Source organism: Manis pentadactyla, chromosome 12 (genome assembly GCF_030020395.1).
Source record: "Manis pentadactyla isolate mManPen7 chromosome 12, mManPen7.hap1, whole genome shotgun sequence".
In the NCBI taxonomy this organism is placed as follows: Eukaryota; Metazoa; Chordata; class Mammalia; order Pholidota; family Manidae; genus Manis; species Manis pentadactyla.
Genome location: NC_080030.1, coordinates 85,879,914 through 85,899,699, shown reverse-complemented (window position 1 = coordinate 85,899,699; position 19,786 = coordinate 85,879,914). Strand labels below are relative to the sequence as shown.

Here is a 19,786-nt window from a genome sequence, read left to right as displayed (position 1 = left end):
GGCATGTTCTTTGCTTTAGGTGGTTATTTTCTGTTGATTGTGGTGGGGGAGTGCCAATGTTATTAACTCTGTATTTACTTCAGGTGACTATGATAGATTCTTGTAGATCTCATGGAACAAAGATACTCACTGACATATCAAGTGGAGAGTTCGAGCACCATTTTTTACTCTGTCTTGTGTAAAAATATCAGACACGACAGTTTCAGGCATTCCAGTGATGTGCCTTGTTAACTCTAGAAGCTATCTTCTCAATACTTTCAACTACCACATTGATCCAACTACTTTCTCATTAAAAGTAGTTTTCCAAGATTCATTCATATAAAACTGTTGCTATTTTAATATGTTTGATCCATAAAAACAGATATTTTCTGTATTTATTCATAATATTTCTACTGCTAGCAGCTTCCTACTCTTCCTCTCTGTGTCATGAAATAGGAAATTTCTCCTTACTCATTATTCCAATTGTCTTCCAATGTCTGATTTCTTATAACTTTTGCTTGTTGATATGTCTGTGTCTTGTGGCTTATGTCTTGTGGCCATTTCTTTATATTTGTTAATTAATGACATATCTTGCAATAAGTGATCTGATTGGTTTTACCAGGCACCACTCACAGCAAAGCACACTCTTTGGATTGAATTCTCACACTAGGCCATTTCATATTCCCAACTACCCTGTTAATTGATTGTCTCTGAGGCTGGTACCATACCTACTTACATGGCACAAAATTGGATTACCAACATATAAGCAGATATAAAGGGGAATATTAAAAATGATAGACATCAGCCACAATCAATACAGTTACTTTTTTTTTTTTTTCACAAAATAATTTTAATACTTTGTGCCTGGGCTAGCAGCATCTTGCACTGTGACATTCCTATATATACACATAAGCATTTTATCCAAGTACAAATGTTAAAAGCAGAGTAACTTAAAACAATTGCCTATATAAAGGTAAAGAGACACTGTAGGTTATTTTTCTTCTTGAATCATTTTTACTGCATAGTAAATTGCAATTACATGTAAGTATAATGTTACTGATCAATAGAATACACTTTGAACTGTGAGGTATGGCAACTCCCTATGAGAGAGCTAACATGTAAACCTGAATATATTGAGCAGTTGTTTTTTTAGCTGCCATGGATGAGTAAGACAAAAAAAAATCCAGCATTCAAAGACCCAAGAAACTTACTTTTCTAATCAATAAAAAACTTTTACTAGTTCTCAGCTATTTCCTATCATTTCCTATTGGAACATTGTTGAATGGACAAAGTAAACTGAAGTGAAGCTAGGTTTGCTATGGAATTATGGATTGAATCAGTTATTTAAAAAATCCACCAGGTAACTGCTCATTTACTTTACATTAGGTTGAAAGCCTGATATGCATCCCAGCTTTATAATTCAAGATTGCAGTTAAATACTTCTAATTCACTTAAAATTACCATGGTTATTAGTAAGACACAATTAGAAATCTTATATTTTCTTAAAAAGAACATGTTTAACATTTTCTGACATTACTTCTAAACTCAGATGAAGCACAAAATTCCCCCAAACCAATATTCTGCTCTAAAGTTAAGTGGTTGAGAGTTGGTAGCAGAAGTTATAACTGTTTAACATTTCCACCTTAGAACAGATATAAACAAAGGTAAATGCTGTTTTAAACATCCAATAGATAAGAAATTAACAAGAAGCAACTGACAGTAGAAGGTAAGAATACTGCCATTCCAGTTTAAATATTTTCAATATTTAAGTTTCATGCTTTCAAAATGGACAGTAAAGCAGTTTTCCTATGTTTTGACTCAGTTTCTGTTTAAATTATACCCAGATTAATGTTTAAAATTGGGTACTATGTCACTCCATATTAAAATGTTCTAGAAACTAAATCGTGATTGGTTAAATGTACTATAGTTAACTATCACAAAACATCTGTGGAAATAAAATAAATAAAGGAATTACAAAAACAGAACCAAACAGAAAAATAGAAGAGCTGCCAGAAGACTTTACAGGTGGAAGTATGGATCCAAATAAACTTGCAATGTTCTTATATGAAAGAAAGAATAAACCTCCTGTCCACGTGAATATACTCAAGAAGATGACAGTCCCTTTTTCTAGTGTTTGTGAAATAATCTTTAATATACAGTGCTGGACAGGCACTTTAGTGACAACGTAACGAGAGTGGTTAGAAAAAGTGGAAAACTAATAAATAACCAAACCTGTATTTTTGGCCAGACTATTAGAGATGACATGTATATTTAAGAAACTAATTTTAAAAAATCTTAACTGCCTCATCTTAAAAACCTAAATGTACTATTAATGAAGATTCTTTCAAGCAGAGTTTCTGCATCACAGATTACCAGATTGCAAGAAATCTTTGCTGACCTATCCAATAGTGCTCTATATACAGGAAAGCTGTGTTATCTGGCACTTTACCAACTGGAATTTCTGAATACAATGCAAATCTTGACTCTACTAGACCTCCACACCAAATGACCTAATCACATAACAAAATTCAAGACAACAGTGAGATTAACCATGTACTGTTTTCAGGGTGGCAAAATAGGGGAAGAGAAGGGCAACCAGAAGAGCAATACTAGCTGGATGAACGTGAATTAACTCTTAGTTAACAATTTAATTAAAAGCAATTTCAATTCATTTCCACCCTCCTGCTGTGCTGAATAAAAAAGCTTTCACTTTACTATTACACCTTAGGGAGGAAACCAAAACAAGTAACTTGGTATAACTGGTTACCTTGTAGTACCTCTTAGTATCAAGGGGAATGTATGGAAATCATTCCCATCAGTAAAGCACGTCAAAAAGGACTGAGAAAAATGAGATATAAAGTTTTGTTTGTGCTTCCCCTAAATCAACTATACAAAGTTAAAAATACTCCTCTCCTCCCACCATATTTAAAATAGCAAAAATGTTTCTCTTAGAACAATTTTTATTATGTGTAAATAAAAACGAGGAGAACCAAGGATCCATAAAGTGACTTGGCTAATGCAAATTATAGGGGAAATTTGGATTAACTCAATGTAAAGAATTAATTAAAACACTAAAATACACTAAAGTCTCCCACAAATCACTTTCCTCAATAAATACATCTTCAAAGAAAAGCTGCTGTCTGAGCTACAACCACCTCACAGAATCATTAAGACAACATAAAAATGGATTAAATGTTTCTTATCCCAAGTAATTTACTGAGGTTTCTTCAAGCCTCAGGCTTTCAGTTTAAAATAATATATGGTTTAAGAAGAAAATAAATTACAAAAAGATGTTAAAAACTTTTCACCGCTCTCATACTTATTTAGAGGTCATGAGGATTTCTTTTTATTTTTTTAAATGATGCAAGGCATTTTTCTTTTTTGGGCTTCATTTGGAGAAAAACAGTGCTACATTGGTTTCTTATAGTTTACTTAGAACCATCTTGGAAAAAAAACAAAAAAATGGGCTAAGCAACTCTAAAAAGAACAAACACAACATTTGGCTTTGAAGAAATGCAAAAAAGGAAAGTCACTTGAAAACCTAAAACTGATTTTCGAGAATCTGGCATTATGAAGCAAAGTATATTCTTTTGTTCATTAAACTATTTTCTAGGAAAAAAATTAGGAAAGTAATAGGAACGGAGGCAATACTTGGATCATGTTAAAGAAAGCATAGTTGGCTAATATCATGATTTAAAGATTATTAATAAGGGATTAATAAGTTTAAAATAAAAGGGTAATTAAGCTATTGAATTGTACTAAAGAAGAAATGTGGCAGATTCCTGCATTAATGTTTCTGTAAGAGGCTCCATCATAAAACTGAACTGTAAAATTAGTTTAAAATGTAATATATAGAACACAAAATGATTTTTAGCAAACTTTAGTAAATTCTTTTGCTATAAATTACCCAGATTTTATAAACAAATTCCCCTAGCTTGCATCTTGTTTAAAGTAAATAACTTCATATCATACAAATAAATTTCAAGTATGAAAAGTGCATTATTGCAATACCTCTTTGCAAGTCCAAAATTCTTGGTTTATAATAATAATAAAACTGTAACATGTAAAAAAAAAAAAAAGAGTAAAACCTTCAGTGCCATCTGTTGCAGAAGTCCAACATCTTAAAATGTTGCTTGACAAGTTGCAGAGAAACAGATTTGGAAGCAATTTATAATTGAAAAAGAACTACTTTGTTTATACCATTTTACATTATTACTGTGTCTAATATTTTATGCTTCCCAAATAGAAATTCACATCCTCTATAATGTTGCTGGAGTCAGCTATTCTGTGCAGTCGTCACTTGCATGTTTCCAAAATCATCATCATCTTCGTGTGTTCTCTTCAAACTGCCAGTGGTACCAGAATGAACAGATAAAAGACCTTTCTATCTGGAGTGGTGACATCATCTGTATTGTTAATTTTGCTAAGTAGATGGCTTCATATTCCTGAAGTTGATGAACAAATCCAGCATTAGGATTAATACAAAATCTTCTTTATTGAACATAGGCAAATGCATCTCTCCTGGAGATTCCTGCATTTCCATGGACAAGAACTTTTCCTCCAGTTTGTAAGCTCCCATCAATAAATTTTTTAGTCATGGGGAAAAAACGTATTATATTTTCAACTGGATTATCTGCAATATCCAAGACTAAGTATCTAAATAATTGTTGAAAGTTTGGTTTAATGAAGTTTGCTTCAATATTTTGTCTTATGCAAATTATATGTGCTATTCCATATTTCTGTAGCATAGATAGCTTGCTTTTCCTAGCAGAAGAATATGGACCTAAGAACAATCCAGGTAAAATTTCCTGCATCTCTCGTCTCATTGGATAGGTCCACTCCTCAGCATCTTCTTTGCACCGTGGGAGCGAGGGGAACTCCAGCTTCATGTCCTCCATGGTCCCGGCCCGCAGGCTTGTGGCACGGGTGGGAGTTAACCCTCCGGCCCGACCCTCAGGCTGACAGTGGCGATGAAAGGAAGGAGGGCCGGTGGGTCAGAGGGCTGACGAGCGGGCAGTGGTTTTACAACTAACACACGCAGACTAAAGGGTCCCAATGACTCCGGCGGCAGCAGCGTTGACAGCGGGGAAGAGGAGGGTTGGGCAGCTCATACTCTGCCGCCATGCTGCTGCCGTCTCCCTCCCGCAGTCTTCAGGCCCCTCAGGCCGCCGCCCAGGCTCTCTACAGTTACTTTTTTTTCTAAAGCTCTTTTTATATTTGGAGAAATATATATATTCACTTCTCAAGTAGTCAAACCACACATCTCCAAAGGCAGTCATATTACTTGGATTCTTCTTTTTTCCCCTCTTTATGAATCAGTGGGGCACATATTCAAATGACTCCACTAAAAACACATGAAATAAAGAGCCCCTGAGAGTCTGCTATGCTATAGACTCAATTATGGTTCATCTCTAACCTCACAAATGTAATATAGCTTAAGGATGACTTACACATTTCCCTTTTATTTTCTTCTTCCAAAAATGGTGCTTCCCTACATTTAAATTCCATCCCAACCAATCCTCAGATATCTAAGATCAATAAATTGATTTAAATAATCTTTGAAACCTTCATCCAGACAGAGGCAATTTAGCATGGCTCTCAGCTTTTCTTTGCTTTAACACAAACAACAGGTCAAGCTGTCTCCAACTGAACCTTGTCTAAGCAGGTCTGGCTCTCTCCCTCACTGTTACTGCTTGGCAGGCTGGAGGCCTCGAGGTCAGGTCAAGGCCCTGTCTTTCCAAAGTGTGATGGAGCCTGAATTCCAGCCTCTCCTACACTCCCTTCCAGACTGTTTAGTTTTTAGTTTTCTTTCCCCCAATGTGGCCAGATGGACTTTTTTATATCCTGTCCTCAGCACTGTTTGGATTCAGTTTTTCAAGCTGAATCCAAGTTTAACCTCTCAGTGTTACAGAATCTTTCCAAGGAAAAAATTTTCCAACTACTCTTGTGCATTAAAAAGGTCTAAATAATTGTATTTTTAAAAAATTATTGCTTCATCCAAATTTCCTTCTTGCTTCATATCTATGTCTAGTGGACATTAATATAACACACACACGGACGGAATTGTGCATGGATTCAACTTATGCTTAGTTAACATAAAGGAAAAGTCAGTTAGAAGGATATATTTTACATAAGAAATACACCAAGGCAATTGGGCAGAAAACAAAACAAAGATTATTTTCTCAATTATGGTTCATTTTTGTCAATTGTGGTACAAAATTCTTAGTACCTTGTTATTCACTCCTAAGCCAAGAGTGAATAGATCTCACTCTTTTTCTCCCTCAAATCTGAAGACAGGGCATCTGATATATGTGACTTGCTGCATCTATAAAGTAGTTTACTAGGACTATCTCATGGATTTGATAGACAACAAGCTGTATGCAGTTTCAAATGTTAACTCCAAGTTGACCCTGCTTTGTTTCATTGTTTGCATGCCTGAAGGTTGGAATTGAGACTGATTCTGTAAGTGAGGGATATAAAAATCATAAGCGACTAGCAAGGATCCAATGATAAGGAGAGGCGGACACAGAGTCTGGACAGCAGACTTACTGGCTGCATCTGATTTTTTTCCAAGGGACTTCACCAACATGAACCTTGGATGAGACCCGATGGACTGCTTTTTTAGGGCATAAATTCACTTCTCTTATGTCAAGAAGCCAAATTTGAGCAAATCTCAAGGTACATCTAAAAGGGAAATATTTAGCATCAGGCAGCTATCTGTTAAAACTGAGTAGCCCTCTTCACCTTGTCAAAGCCTGAGTTGAAGAAAAGCATCAACTTCGGTTATTTTGATTACCTATGTTGATTATTCAAACTTAACATGCTAATAGTTACAGGGTGACTTGGATCTTAGACTTTATTTCCAAAGGTAGGTTAAAAGACATTGTCCCTTAATAAAATAATTCAATACATCAGAAACTAGGTAATAGAAGTGTCTGAAGGCAGAGGCCTTTCTGCCCAAACACCAAGCCTGCTAGGATTTACACTCTCCAGAATGACAGAACCCTCAGTTTTGGATTGACACACATTCATTAAAAATAAATTAGTGTTCTCATCTGGTCTGACTCATTTGATGGGAACAAGAAGTTCCTTTAAAAGTACAGACAGGGGGAATGGAACTGAAAATGAAGGGAGGAATGGGACTGACCTTGTGCAATTTCCTCAGAATTTTGATACATAGTTAAAATATTCTGATCAGAACATCAGTAAGCCTACCTATATGTAAAGATATTTATTGCCCTGATCAATTGAATTTTCAGTTTCTAACAGATATAACTTAAAAGTAGCTTCTATTCTGGGATCAAGTGTTAAGTTTTTTAAGGATGGAAATAAAGGTGTTCTGTGCTCATTCTATCTGATTTACTTCTACCAAAGTGGTGCTAGAATTCTTAAATAACCCTATTAAAATGTAAATTCCATTAGCAGGGGCTTTTGAAACAAGTAGCTCTGAACTTCTTCCATTTTCTAAGGACTCTGTAAGTTGCATGTTACAATCTATCATTAGGGACAGGAAAGGTCATGGAGGAAAACATATATATATGTGTGTGTGTGTGTGTGTGTATATATATATATATATATATACATATACATATTATATATAGTACACACACACACACACACATATATCCAAAACTCTCAATCACTTTAACAGTCTCAAAATATTGTAAATCAAGTATGTAAAACATAGTTTTACATTTTGGAAGAATTAATATACAGTATTTTCTATTTTTTTTAAGTGCTGAATCTAGGAATTACATTTTTAAAAACATATACAAATACAATGAATTAAATTGACATGTAAGTTTAGTACATTTAATTCTATAGCACTACCTTGATTATTGTTATGTGCAATCTTAAACTGGCATGTAAAGTGAGTTTTCCATTGAGTCAGTGTTTTTAATTCTCTGTCATCATTTTTTGAGGGAAAAAGTTCATGAATGATAAGCCAAAGATACTTGCCAATTCTGACAATGTATTTTTCTTCTTTCATAAATGATCTAGGAAAGAAATTGTTCACTTGTAGTACTTACTATTTTTTTGAAACCTGATAATATATTTTTCTGAGAAGGACCATACAGAGCAAACACAAAGATATGTGTGAAAGGAAGTGAGTGTTTGTTATCAAGAAAAAAAAAGTGGACAACATAGACAAATTGTCTTTCAAATGTAATTTTATCCAAATACACTGATTTTTTTACCCTGTTCTGCATTTGAAAAGTAGACTTAAACTTGGTTTGAATTAGCACTGATTTTTGGGAGGTGGGATAGTCAGTTCACAAGGTCCAATAATCTTTCATTCTGAGGCTCAAGAATTTTATCACAGGATATCAGAGCCAAGTTATAATCTATAAAGAAAATATTCTTACTTAATTTTGGCTCCAGATTTTCTTCACTATAGAAAGCCAGAATTTCCTTCCAAAGAACATCTAGGATACAACAGGCTTAAGGCTTTATAATATGGCTACATATCTATATGGGACTCAAGGAAAAAATGTGTTCACAGATTTTGGCTGGCTGTTCAGTCAGGGTCTTCTGGGGGTACTACTTTAATTGAGCACCCCCAACCAAGTCTAATCTCCACTGAAGACATTTAGGAAGTCAGTATACTAAGTACATGCTGAGATAATCAGTGTCCCTGGGACTGGTTCAAATGAATCCAATTCATAGGAGACTTAATGAGTTATATTTAGTCTCTCCCTCTGTGCTGTAGACACTGGACTTCTTCCTGCCAAATTTAATCCCACTCCACAGCTTTTAAACTAGGTCCTCCCTATGCCTGAAATGCTCTGTCTTCAGATTTCTGCATCATTCAGGCTTTTCTGAAGCATTACTACCTCAGAGAAACCCTCTCTGACTGCCCTATCCAGAACTTCTCCCTTGAATTCTCTGTTTCTTTAACTTACTTTACTTTTTCACATAGATTTAATGACACCTGAAATATTATTCCTAATTTGATTTTCTACCAAATGATCCCCTCTTCCCACAAGCAGATGGGCTCATGATGGCATTCTCTGCCTTTCTCACTGCTGCCACCACCCTCAAAGAATAGAGAGCTGGTGCTCAGTATATTTACAAGCAAGAGAGGAAATAGGGTTGCAGCAGTGTTACAATCTTTGAATTTCTCTGTATCAACCCATGAAAACAACGCAGCAGCTAAGATAGCAAAACATAAACCCACATATAGCATCTGTAGCGCATGTATGTTAAGAGGTAATCTCTCTGCCAAACTTCAAAATATGAGCAGCCATATGCTGTCACAAGCCCTGCATGGGGCGGCAGCTGTTACAGGAGCAGAGGGGAGGAGGCACAGGGACTTCTGCAGTCCTAAGACCCAGAAGAACCACAGATTGCCAATGGAGACTTTTCTCATAAGGAAGACTATTTGCTCTATGTGCAAAGTCCTGTAGGCCAATATGACAACTGCATCCAAAAAGGGGGTTGGGGATTGGAGGCAGATACTTGTGTTAATGACTTGGAAAACTCAATACTCTGAAAATGTCATTTTTTCCCAAATTACTCTGTAAATTTAACAAAACTGTAATCAAAATCCAAGTAGATTTCCTTGTAGAAATTTGAACACTGTGTCTAAAATTCACTTGGAAATGCAAAGGACCTAGAATAGCTAAAATCATTTTGAAAAAGAACAAAACTGGAAAGCTAAGAGTAATTGAGACAGTATGGTGTTGGCACAAGTATAGACTGAAACAAATCAACAGATTGAAAAGCACAGAAATATATTTTGATGTATATGGACACCAACTTTTGAAAATGATACAAAGGCAAATCAGAATATAAAACAGCATTTTCAACAAATGATGCCATAAAAATTGGATACCACATGCAGAAAAATCAACTTTGATAAGATACTTTGTACAATATACAGAATCTTAACTCAAAATAATCATAGACCTAAATATAAAACTAAGAAACCTAAAAAATCTTACACTTTTAGAAAAAGCAGAAAATGAAATCTTCATGACTGTGTGTGGGTAAAATTGCAGTATTTTCAGAATCTCTCACCTGGCCTTAGTGCATTCCATATTAATAGGTGTTTCCCAGGGGTGAAGAGAAGTAGCCATCTCCATATTAATAGGCAATTTACAAGGGAGGGGTGAGGGCATATCTGGATCTGAGAGGTTAGGTGGTGTCTTTTTTTTGCAACCAGTTGTGAGAGACATGGACAAGCAGAAGTGGATGACAGCTTGTTAGAAATAAGTGGTTTCTCCCACTTTATTTCTCCCTTTGATTGATTTCAGTTTCAAAGGTATTTTGCCCCAGGCTGGGAAGGTGAATTTTCCCCCCGGAGTTACGTTTACGTCTGGAGGTAGTTGGCAGGACCTCTGAACCAGAAAACTGTTGTCATGGGTGTGACCCTTGGGCAGGCTGCCCTTAGAGATGCAGGGAAGATACTTGGAAACCTCCCTATGGATGCCGGGGAGACCCCACTTGCTGCAGCGGTAGAGGGGCAGCTTCACTCAGGAGCCCCCTATCTGTGGGGCTTCCAATTGGGGATTCCCTAGTAGGGAATTAGTCTACAGTAAAGCACCTCCTAGAGGGGTGGGGCCTTCCCCAGAACTGGGGGAGGGTGGAAACACCGGAATCTGTGGAATTAGCCTTCCGTGAGATATGGACTGCTTAGACTCCCTGACTGGCCATTTAGCAACTGGTATTGTGGGATGTCTGTTTCTCTAGATAGTGGAAAGGGTTATCAAGGAAAGAGAGACACTTTGGCAGGAGAACGATACACTTCAGCATTGGTTGGAGGAGCTGGGCAGTGATGGGAATGCCCTTGAGAAAGAGAGTCAGTTATTGAGAAGCCGGATGGTGAGCCTGGAAGATACATTAGCAGCAAGGGAGGAAGTAGCAGGAGAGTCCATGTTGGAGGAGGCCATGACGGCCCGGGCAGAAAAAGAAGTGCCTTCAGCTCCCAGAGATGGTAGAAGAGATGTCTGGAGAGGATGAGGGGTGGAGCCGAGGGCCGATCTGCTGCTGAGGCCACCGCCTGAGGCACCAGCCTCTCTCATATTAAAGGCCCATCCAGTTGTAATTAAGAAAATAAAAACACAGGAACTGTGGGCTATTTAGGGGGAGGAGCCACCCCCTCCCCAGGTTGTGGAGCACTCCCTGCTCTGCCCCTATACCCAGGATGAGCTGGTGGGCATGAGCATCCAGTTTGGACAGAAGCCATCAGAACCTCTGCCAAACAGCTTCTGAATCTCTGGAATTTAGGGCTGGAAAACACTGTTATGCCAAGTTCTGAAATAGAAAGACTGGCTTCCCTGATTACTCACCCTTCCCTCTGGCAGTGGTTGCAAAGTACCCATCACACCTCAAGAATCAGGCTCTTTTGGATTAATTGACAGCAGCCATCAGGGCAGTTTGGCCTAAACAGGGTGATTTCCCATACTTACATACAAGCTGCAAAACTTATGCAGAGCTCCAGCAGGTGTTATGGTAGTTGGGCATGAAAAATATAATATGGAACCCCAGGGCCCGGATGAGGACTTGTTCACTGTAGGAGTAAGAAATCTGGTGCTCCATACAGCTTCCCTATCTCTCTTTGGGTCCCTAGTGACTATACTTGACCCCCACGTAGAGCAACCTATAGTGAGGCTACTTGTACATTAGGAGATCTGGGGGAGGTTGAAACAATAAGAGCATGGAAGGAAGTATAGGCTACGACTGAAAGGAGAGGTGCAAAGGGCCAATGAAGGTTTCGAGGACCCAGATGTGGGTTGATTTGATAAAGGCCAGGGTAGTGAAAGAAGAACTTGATGGGCAGCCCAATAGGATCTTGTTAGAACTGTGGCACCAATGAAAGCCAGAGCAGCAGCTCCAGCCAATGAGGTCCAGGACATGGAAGCCGGAGGCAATGCCCCATATCTGGGCTGTGTCCCTGCAAGACTTCCTGGGGGACAGTACTCAGGACCCGGCTGAGCCCTCACCCCCACAAGAGGATGATTGGGCATTGTGGTATGACTAAGGGGGGAGTCAAGGCCGCCACCTTGGGGGATGTGGTGGGACTTGGGGGCCACATGTAGAATTAGTAATTCATTGGTTCCCCATGAATGTACATGTCCTGGCATTGGTGGGCACAGGATCTGAATGTCTCTGATTTACCTGAAACCTTGAACATCTTCCTGGGACCCCTGCTGTGATAGATGGCTATGCAGTTAAGGCAATTAGAGTGAAGAAAGCCCAAATCCCATTGGAGATGAGGTGTTTATCCCCAACGGAGTATACTGTGTACATTTCTCCCATCCCTAAATATATTTTTTGGGTAGAGATCTTTCAGGGCTGGTGGTTATAGATCACTGCAGATGAGTTCAGACTGAGGGTGCATGTGGTAAAGGCAGCTCTGAGGGCACATTCTCAGCACGTGCCTGTAGCTCTGCTGTACCTCAATGGTGACAAATACTAGGCAGTATAAATTGCCTGGAAGACACAAGGAAATTGGAGAAAATACAGGAGTTGGAGAAGGTGGGCATCATAAAGCCTGCTCATAGTCCTTTTGATTCCCTGGTGTGGCCAGTGAAAAAGCCAGTTGGCTCCTGGTGTAAGACCATTGATTAGAGAGAGTTAAAAAAGTCACACCTCCTTTGCATGCTGCAGTCCCCTCTATAGCAGCCCTTATGGATACTCTTAGCCACGAACTAGGAATGTATCATTATGTTGTGGACCTTGCTAATGATTTCTTCTCTACTGACATAGCACAGGAAAGTCAGGAACAGTTTGCCTTCACATGGGAAGGCCGGCAGTGGACATTCACTGTCCTGGCACAGGGATACCTCCACAGTCCCACCATTTGTCACAGACTTGTAGCCCAGGACTTGGCCACATGAAAGAAACCACAAACTGTGCAGGTGTATCACTATATTAATGATATCATGCTCACATCTGATTCTCTTGCAAATTTAGAAGGGGCAGTTCCTAGACTACAGCATCTAAAAGAGAAAGGATGGGCTCTGGACAGCACCAAGGTTCAGGGACTTGGTTTGTCTGTAAAGTTCTTGGGGTTGTCTTGTCAGGTAAAACTAAAGTTATCCCAGAAGCAGTCATAGGCAAGGTCCAGGCTTTCCCTACTCCTACCACTGTGGCAGTATTACCAGAGATTTTGGGTCTTTTGGGCTACTGGAGAGTGTTTATCCTGCACTTGGCACAAATTCTGAAGCCCTTATACTGGTTGGTATGAAAGGACATCAGGTGGGACTGGGATGAGACATGTGCAGCTGCATTTATGCTGCTAAGCAAGCAGTCAAGGCCGTACAGGCCGTGAGTGTAATGGACTCATCAAGGCTCTGGGAGCAAGATGCTCATGTAACTCAAGATGGTTATGGATTGGGCCTTTGGCAGTGGCTTTAACAGACACACCAACCTATTGGATTCTGCTCCCAACTATGGAAAGGAGCAGAGGTCTGGTACACATTGATAGAGAAGCAACTGGCTGCCATGTACAATGCCTTGCTGGCTACAGAGCCCATCACCAGAACAGCTCTGACCAAGGTAATAAAAACCTATCAAATCATGGGATGGGTGCGAACCTGGACCCAAATACCATGGAGTGGCGTGACACAGACACCTACATTGGCCAAATTGGGCACATACTTACAGGAGTATAATGCCCTCTCCAATAACCCCTTAAGTGGAGAACTATAAAGCTTATTGGGACCAGTGATGTATACCAGTAAAAGCATGAAGAACTTGCTTTTGAGCCATTGGTAGCTGAGAGTCCTTGTCAGGAGCAAAAAGCCCCTATACTTGATCATTCTTGTTATACCAATTGCTCCAGTTGTGGGCAGCCCCTGAAGTGGACGGCTGTGGCTGTCCATCCAAAGACTAAGACAATATTGATGGAGGATGGAGAGGGAAAGAGCAGTCAATGGGCTGAGTTGCAGGCAGTATGGCTCATGATCAGCCAGGAGCCCTCCCCCATAGTTGTCTGCACTGACAACTGGGCCGTCTATTGGGGATTGACCCTGTGGCTACCTGCATGGTACCATGCCAACTGGATGGTTGGTCACAAGCTCCTTTGGGGGCAACAGTTGTCAAGACCTATGGGCCTCTGGTTAGACTTATGGGCCTTTGGCATCCCCAGGGAATGATGAAGCAGACACATTGTCCCAGGTGTGCTGGCTAGAAGGAAAGCCTCCAACAAACAATGTGGGGCAAAAGACAATGTGGGCTGTAGCCCATAGGTGGGGCTTGCCGTTGACCTTTGAAGAAGTCATCTGAGCCCAGAAGGAGTGCGTGTGTGCTCTAAGATGGACTTACACAGATTCCCACAGCAATATGGGACAATAGTAAGGGGGCCAATATCCCTTGTCAGGTGGCAGATAGACTATATTGGGTCTCTGCCCACATCAGAAGGATATTTGTATGCCATGACTTGTTTAGACACAGCTACTGGCCTGTTGGTTGCTTTTCCTGCATATCATGCAGATCAGCAAACCAGCAAGAGGGGCTTAGAGTGAATCTGCAGCCTATGGCCCGCCGCAGGTGATTGAGAGCGATCAAGGCACCCACTTTACTGGATATGCATTACAAGGATGGGTACAGCACTTAGGAATAAATTAGAAGTTTCATCTACCATATAACCTTATGAAGGTAGGCATGATAAAGAGATACAATGGTTTGTTGAAATCTGGCCTGAGGTTGGACACCAATAGTCTATGGGGCTGGTCAGTTGACCTATGGACAGTGCCACGGCATTTGAATGAGAAGCCGCAAAAAGGAGCCTTGAGCCCTGTGGACATGCTAAACACATTGCTGCCTCTCCTAAACAACTGTATGTGCAAACCAAAGAGGAGTTATTGAAGCCAGGATATGGCCAGCAGAGCAACATCCTGCTTCCAGCCCCTACTGCATTAAACCCTGGAGACACTGTTGAATGGACGTGGCCCTGAACATTTTGACACATGGACCAGCGATGGCTGGCCCTTCTGGCACCTTGGGAAAAAGGCCTGGAAGCTGGCCTCCTGTGTGTTCCTAGAGTAACAGCAGAGTAGCTGCCAAAATCACAGTAGTGTACCCAAAATATCTGTGAGGTAAGAGCATCTTATGGGGAAGTTTTGTTTTATCTTTACAGCCAGGGCATGTACCTTCCATAGTCCTCCTATATATTGACCCATCTGTAACTCCCACAGGGAGGGGTGAAGGTCTGGTATGCTAGACCAGGACGAGATCCCATTCCTGCCACTGCCCTATCACAGGACCACTCTCTTTCATGCATCATGCCTGATGGACAAGATTTGCCTATGATGGTGTCATTAAAACATGTATCTTATTGCATTTAATGTTATTTTCTTCTACAGTCCCTGTGGCCTGTACTTAGTTAAAAACTGGTATTAGTTAAAAAGTAATACCATTTATGAATATCAATGCAAAATGACATAATAGTGAACAGAATCTAAGGACACATTAGCAAAATAATAAATCAGAGTTATTTCATGGATGCACAATTTGTTCACTATTAGGAAATCCATTAGCATTATATATAGTGGTAATAAATCTAAGAAGACAAATTAAATATATATATATGCCATGGATGCTGAAAACTTGACCAAAATTTAACACCTATTCCTAATAAAAGTGCTCTGGAAAACAGAAATTGTTAAATGTCCTGGCAAGGTAAATACAGTACAACCATAAAAAATTGAGAGATAAATGCAGAAAATGTATAGAAAGTAGCATATGCTTGCTAATGTCCTTTAGAATTCAAGATTTTAGTGTAAAAGGAAAGAGTTACACATACATCGAAAAAGTAAAAATTCTGATCCTGATTTTAAATAGGAAATATCAGTATAAATTCAAGATCTGTTCTCTTTTTTTAAAAAAACCTCTTTCCTAGTTCTGAAGACTTAATGTACCTAGATAAACTTAATAGTAATAAGCATCTAAGTACCTATATTTTGAGGTCTCAATATCATAACTTACCAAAATTACAATGTTTCTTAGAGAAATGATAGATTCTAGATTTAAAGGAGAAAATATACAAGATAAACATGGACTATTTTATCATAATAGAAAATAAAGACTCAGGAAAACACTTCGAAAAGACCCAAAAGGCCAAAGTTGAGACAATTAGAACACTAACAAGGACAACTGCAATACACGGAACATATCAAATATGTTTATTTCCATGGGTTCACAATGATACCAAAAAAACGACACTGATGGATACTAACAAGTGGAAAGTATTATTTTGAAAATGAAATAAAGCATAATTTGCAAAGTTAATCAAGGGGAAAGAAAAACGGACATAATCATGCGTGTTTTGTCTTTTCTATGTCATCTGTATCTCAGAGTAACCAAACAGTTGATGAAGGAATGTTTCCATTATATAGAAGTTTTCTGGTTACTCATTAGGAAAATGAAGGATAAAGTGAGAATATCTTCAAAACACTGTATTGCCTAACTGAAATTTGCTGACAGTGTAGAACTTAAACGTTCTCACCAAAAACAAACAAACAAACAAACCAGTATGTGAGGTGATAGATGTGTTAATTCAATGGAGGAAATCCTTTCAGAATGTGTATATATGTTTATATGTATGTATGAAATCATCATATTGTACACTTTAAATATCTTACAATTTTGTTTATTATACCTCAGTAAAGATGGGGGGAAAATAATGTCAGTTTTTCAAACTTTTTGCAAACTGTAATTAATTAATGGAATGGGTAATTATCACTGACTCTTAATACCACAAAATCCAGATATCATGTATCTACTGATACATATACAAATGCCAATGAAATTTGCCTTAAAAAATTTAATAAAAAGTGAATTTGAATCAGATTAAATCTTTTATATCAGTCTAATCAAGAGACAGAAACCATATAATAATTTGAAGAGAAAAAGTTTAATAGAAAGAATTATTAACTGTATCTCTGGATTGGTGTAATGAGGAGTCGAGTACTATGGGGGAATTCTACACAATTTGGCATGGTAGATAAAGGAAGCAGACACTGGCTCTGGCTGAAACACAACAATGAAGAAAGGAATAAATCTGGAAGACTCCCAACAAGGGACGAAATCTGTGTTTCTTTGGTGAGGGCATGGTGAAGGCACACTGGATGGCAGATTCACTGATGTGCCACATTGAGGGATTCACTGTAAATCTGACCCCTGGAATCCCAGGAGAAATTGTCCAAAAGTGGACTTTACACAAGAGGAACTCACTGAGAAATCACTGTCTGAGATGGTGGAGAAACTGCATAAGGAAAGGCCTCACATCCTGGATCTTAATGCAAAACTGCTTAAAGGGGTGCCAAGAAAGTCATCCCCAGGGAGCTGCCTTGTGCTGCCAGCCCTTGCACTGCAGAGGACTGCCAGGTAGCACAGCAGAACCGGTAAGCAGAATGCCTTTCCACTCGAGGATCCCTGTGGCACCCTCTACTGATAGACCTTGACATCATGCCCACTTGCAGTGTGGTAAGGTAATGGAGGGTGGATTTTGAACTGAGAGACAATAGATGGATAAATGGTAAACTTCTAGCTCTAATTCCCAATAAAGGGAAATACAAGAGGTACAGGGGTGTTTTAATTAGCTCAGATTTCCGTAAGAAAATGCCAGACAAAGTAGCCTAAACAAGTCATTTATTTTTTCACAGTTCTGGAGGCTGGAAGCTCAAGGTTAAAGTTTCAGCTCAGGGTTGGTGTTCAGTGAAGCTCTTACTGGCATGCAGACAGCTGCCTTCTCCGTGTGTCCTCGTGTGACTTCTCATCTGTGTGCACATGGAGAGAGATCTGTGGTGTCTCTTCCTCTTATAAGTAAAGCCGTTCTATCAGATTAAGGCCCTATCCTTATGGCCTTATTCTTTCTTTATAGGTCCCATCTCCAAATATAGTTACACTGGGGGTTAGGGCTTCAACATATGAATTTTGGGCAAATTCAGTCTCAAAGAAGATGCAAGGCAACATGTCCATCTCGTGGGTAAACAATCAGAACATTTTAAACAAAAAGTGGGGTGAAACCTACTTATTAAAAAAAATTCAATATATGAAATTTAAAAAAAGCTATTTTGGCAAATGTAAACACTTCCTAGGCACTAAGTGATATGAACAGCTATTTTTTTTCAGAAGCAATAATGCTAATGGATAGTGTATTTTTGATTTTCATCTTTTGAAGTTACATGATCAAATATTACATATGAAGTGATATCATGTCTTAGGTTTTCTTCAGCATAATCCATGGAGAAAGAAAATGGATGAGGGTAGAAGTGAATTAATATTGTCATGAGTTAATAATTATTTGTGCCAGATGACTGGCTCATGGAGAGCTCATTAGACTCTCTCTGCTTTTATGTAAGTTTAACATTTTCCATAATAAAATGTTATTAGTAACAATGACAAGTGAGCATGACTGTAAATAAAAAGACTAAAAGTTGTAAGAGACTACTCTATGTCAATTCTTTTATAAATATGTCCATATTTTAGAAGAATATAAAGAATATAAATTTTTGCCCTGAAAATTGGAAATTGAAATAAACCAGCCAAAATGCTAACATTAAAACATACTGTCAAACTTTCTTCAAAAAAGATACTACAACTAAATGGCCTTGCAGGAAATTTCTTTCAAACAATCAGAATTCAGAATAGTTCATACTAAATATAAATTTTACAATTTCTAAACCTTATTTGCCAATAAGGTCCACAATTTGATATCACCTTGTACCCAAATGTTGTATGTAAGGACAATCCATACTTAAACATAAAAAACAAAATCAAAGTGGTATTAGAGAAAATAATGGTATGTCAACAGTCTGAATTTTTTTAGAACTCCCTGGAGATAAATTGAAGGTGAAATTTGAATGACAGAGCAACAAAACAGAGTTGAGGAACTACCAAACCATCACAGATTCAGGAGGGGTTTTTGGAGAATTAAGAGTGCCTTAAAACTGAAAACTTAGTAAACAAAGCCTGTGGTAGAATGGGATAAGCCAGAAATGCAGACTAATATAAGGAGTGTAAGACCTTGGGTCTGGCCTTGCCTTTTGTATTCTTTGGCCAACTATGGGCCACTGCTATGGCCTATGTACCAGTAGATGGAAATTTGTAGTATTCATTGATGGAAGCAAAGCATTCAGTGATATTGAGTTTCATAGTTTATTCTGAAAAATCACTTTGAAAACCAAATTAGCAGGCTAAGAATAGTTATGAGTGAAAAGAGGTGCTTAAAAGAAGGAGGCTTCTAGTGATGTTTACCAGAAAGATCAAGGGCAACCAATGTCCATATTGCTTTCCACAATGGTTGAACTAATTTACATTCCCACCTTGCAGTGTAGGAGGGTGCCCCTTCAATTATTATGTAAGCATGTATGAATTTCTCAACCCATAGTGTGGGTTCATTTCTTTTAACACTTTTGCTGTGTTCATAAATCCTGGCTTAAATAAATGCTCTAGGCAGGTACTAGGAACACATACTACCCATGTATTTTAGGTGGAGCCTTTTTTTTTTTTTGAGAGGGCATCTCTCATATTTATTGATCATATGGTTGTTAACAACAATAGAATTCTGTATAGGAGACTCAATGCACAATCATTAATCAACCCCATGCCTAATTCTAAACAGTCTCCAATCTTCTGAAGCATAACGAACAAGTTCTTACATGGTGAACAAGTTCTGACATAGTGAATAAGTTCTTACATGGTGAACAGTACAAGGGCAGTCATCACAGAAACTTTCGGTTTTGATCACGCATCATGAACTATAAACAATCAGGTCAATTATGAATATTCGTTTGATTTTTATACTTGATTTATATGTGAATCCCACATTTCTCCCTTATTATTATTATCTTTAATA

At 38.5% G+C, this 19,786-nt stretch overlaps 1 pseudogene; it reads right to left on the bottom strand.

The window, feature by feature from the left end:
* Positions 1–848: 848 nt before the first annotated feature.
* LOC118929031 (serine/threonine/tyrosine-interacting protein-like) lies at positions 849–5,149 on the bottom strand (annotated as a pseudogene).
* Positions 5,150–19,786: the final 14,637 nt, after the last annotated feature.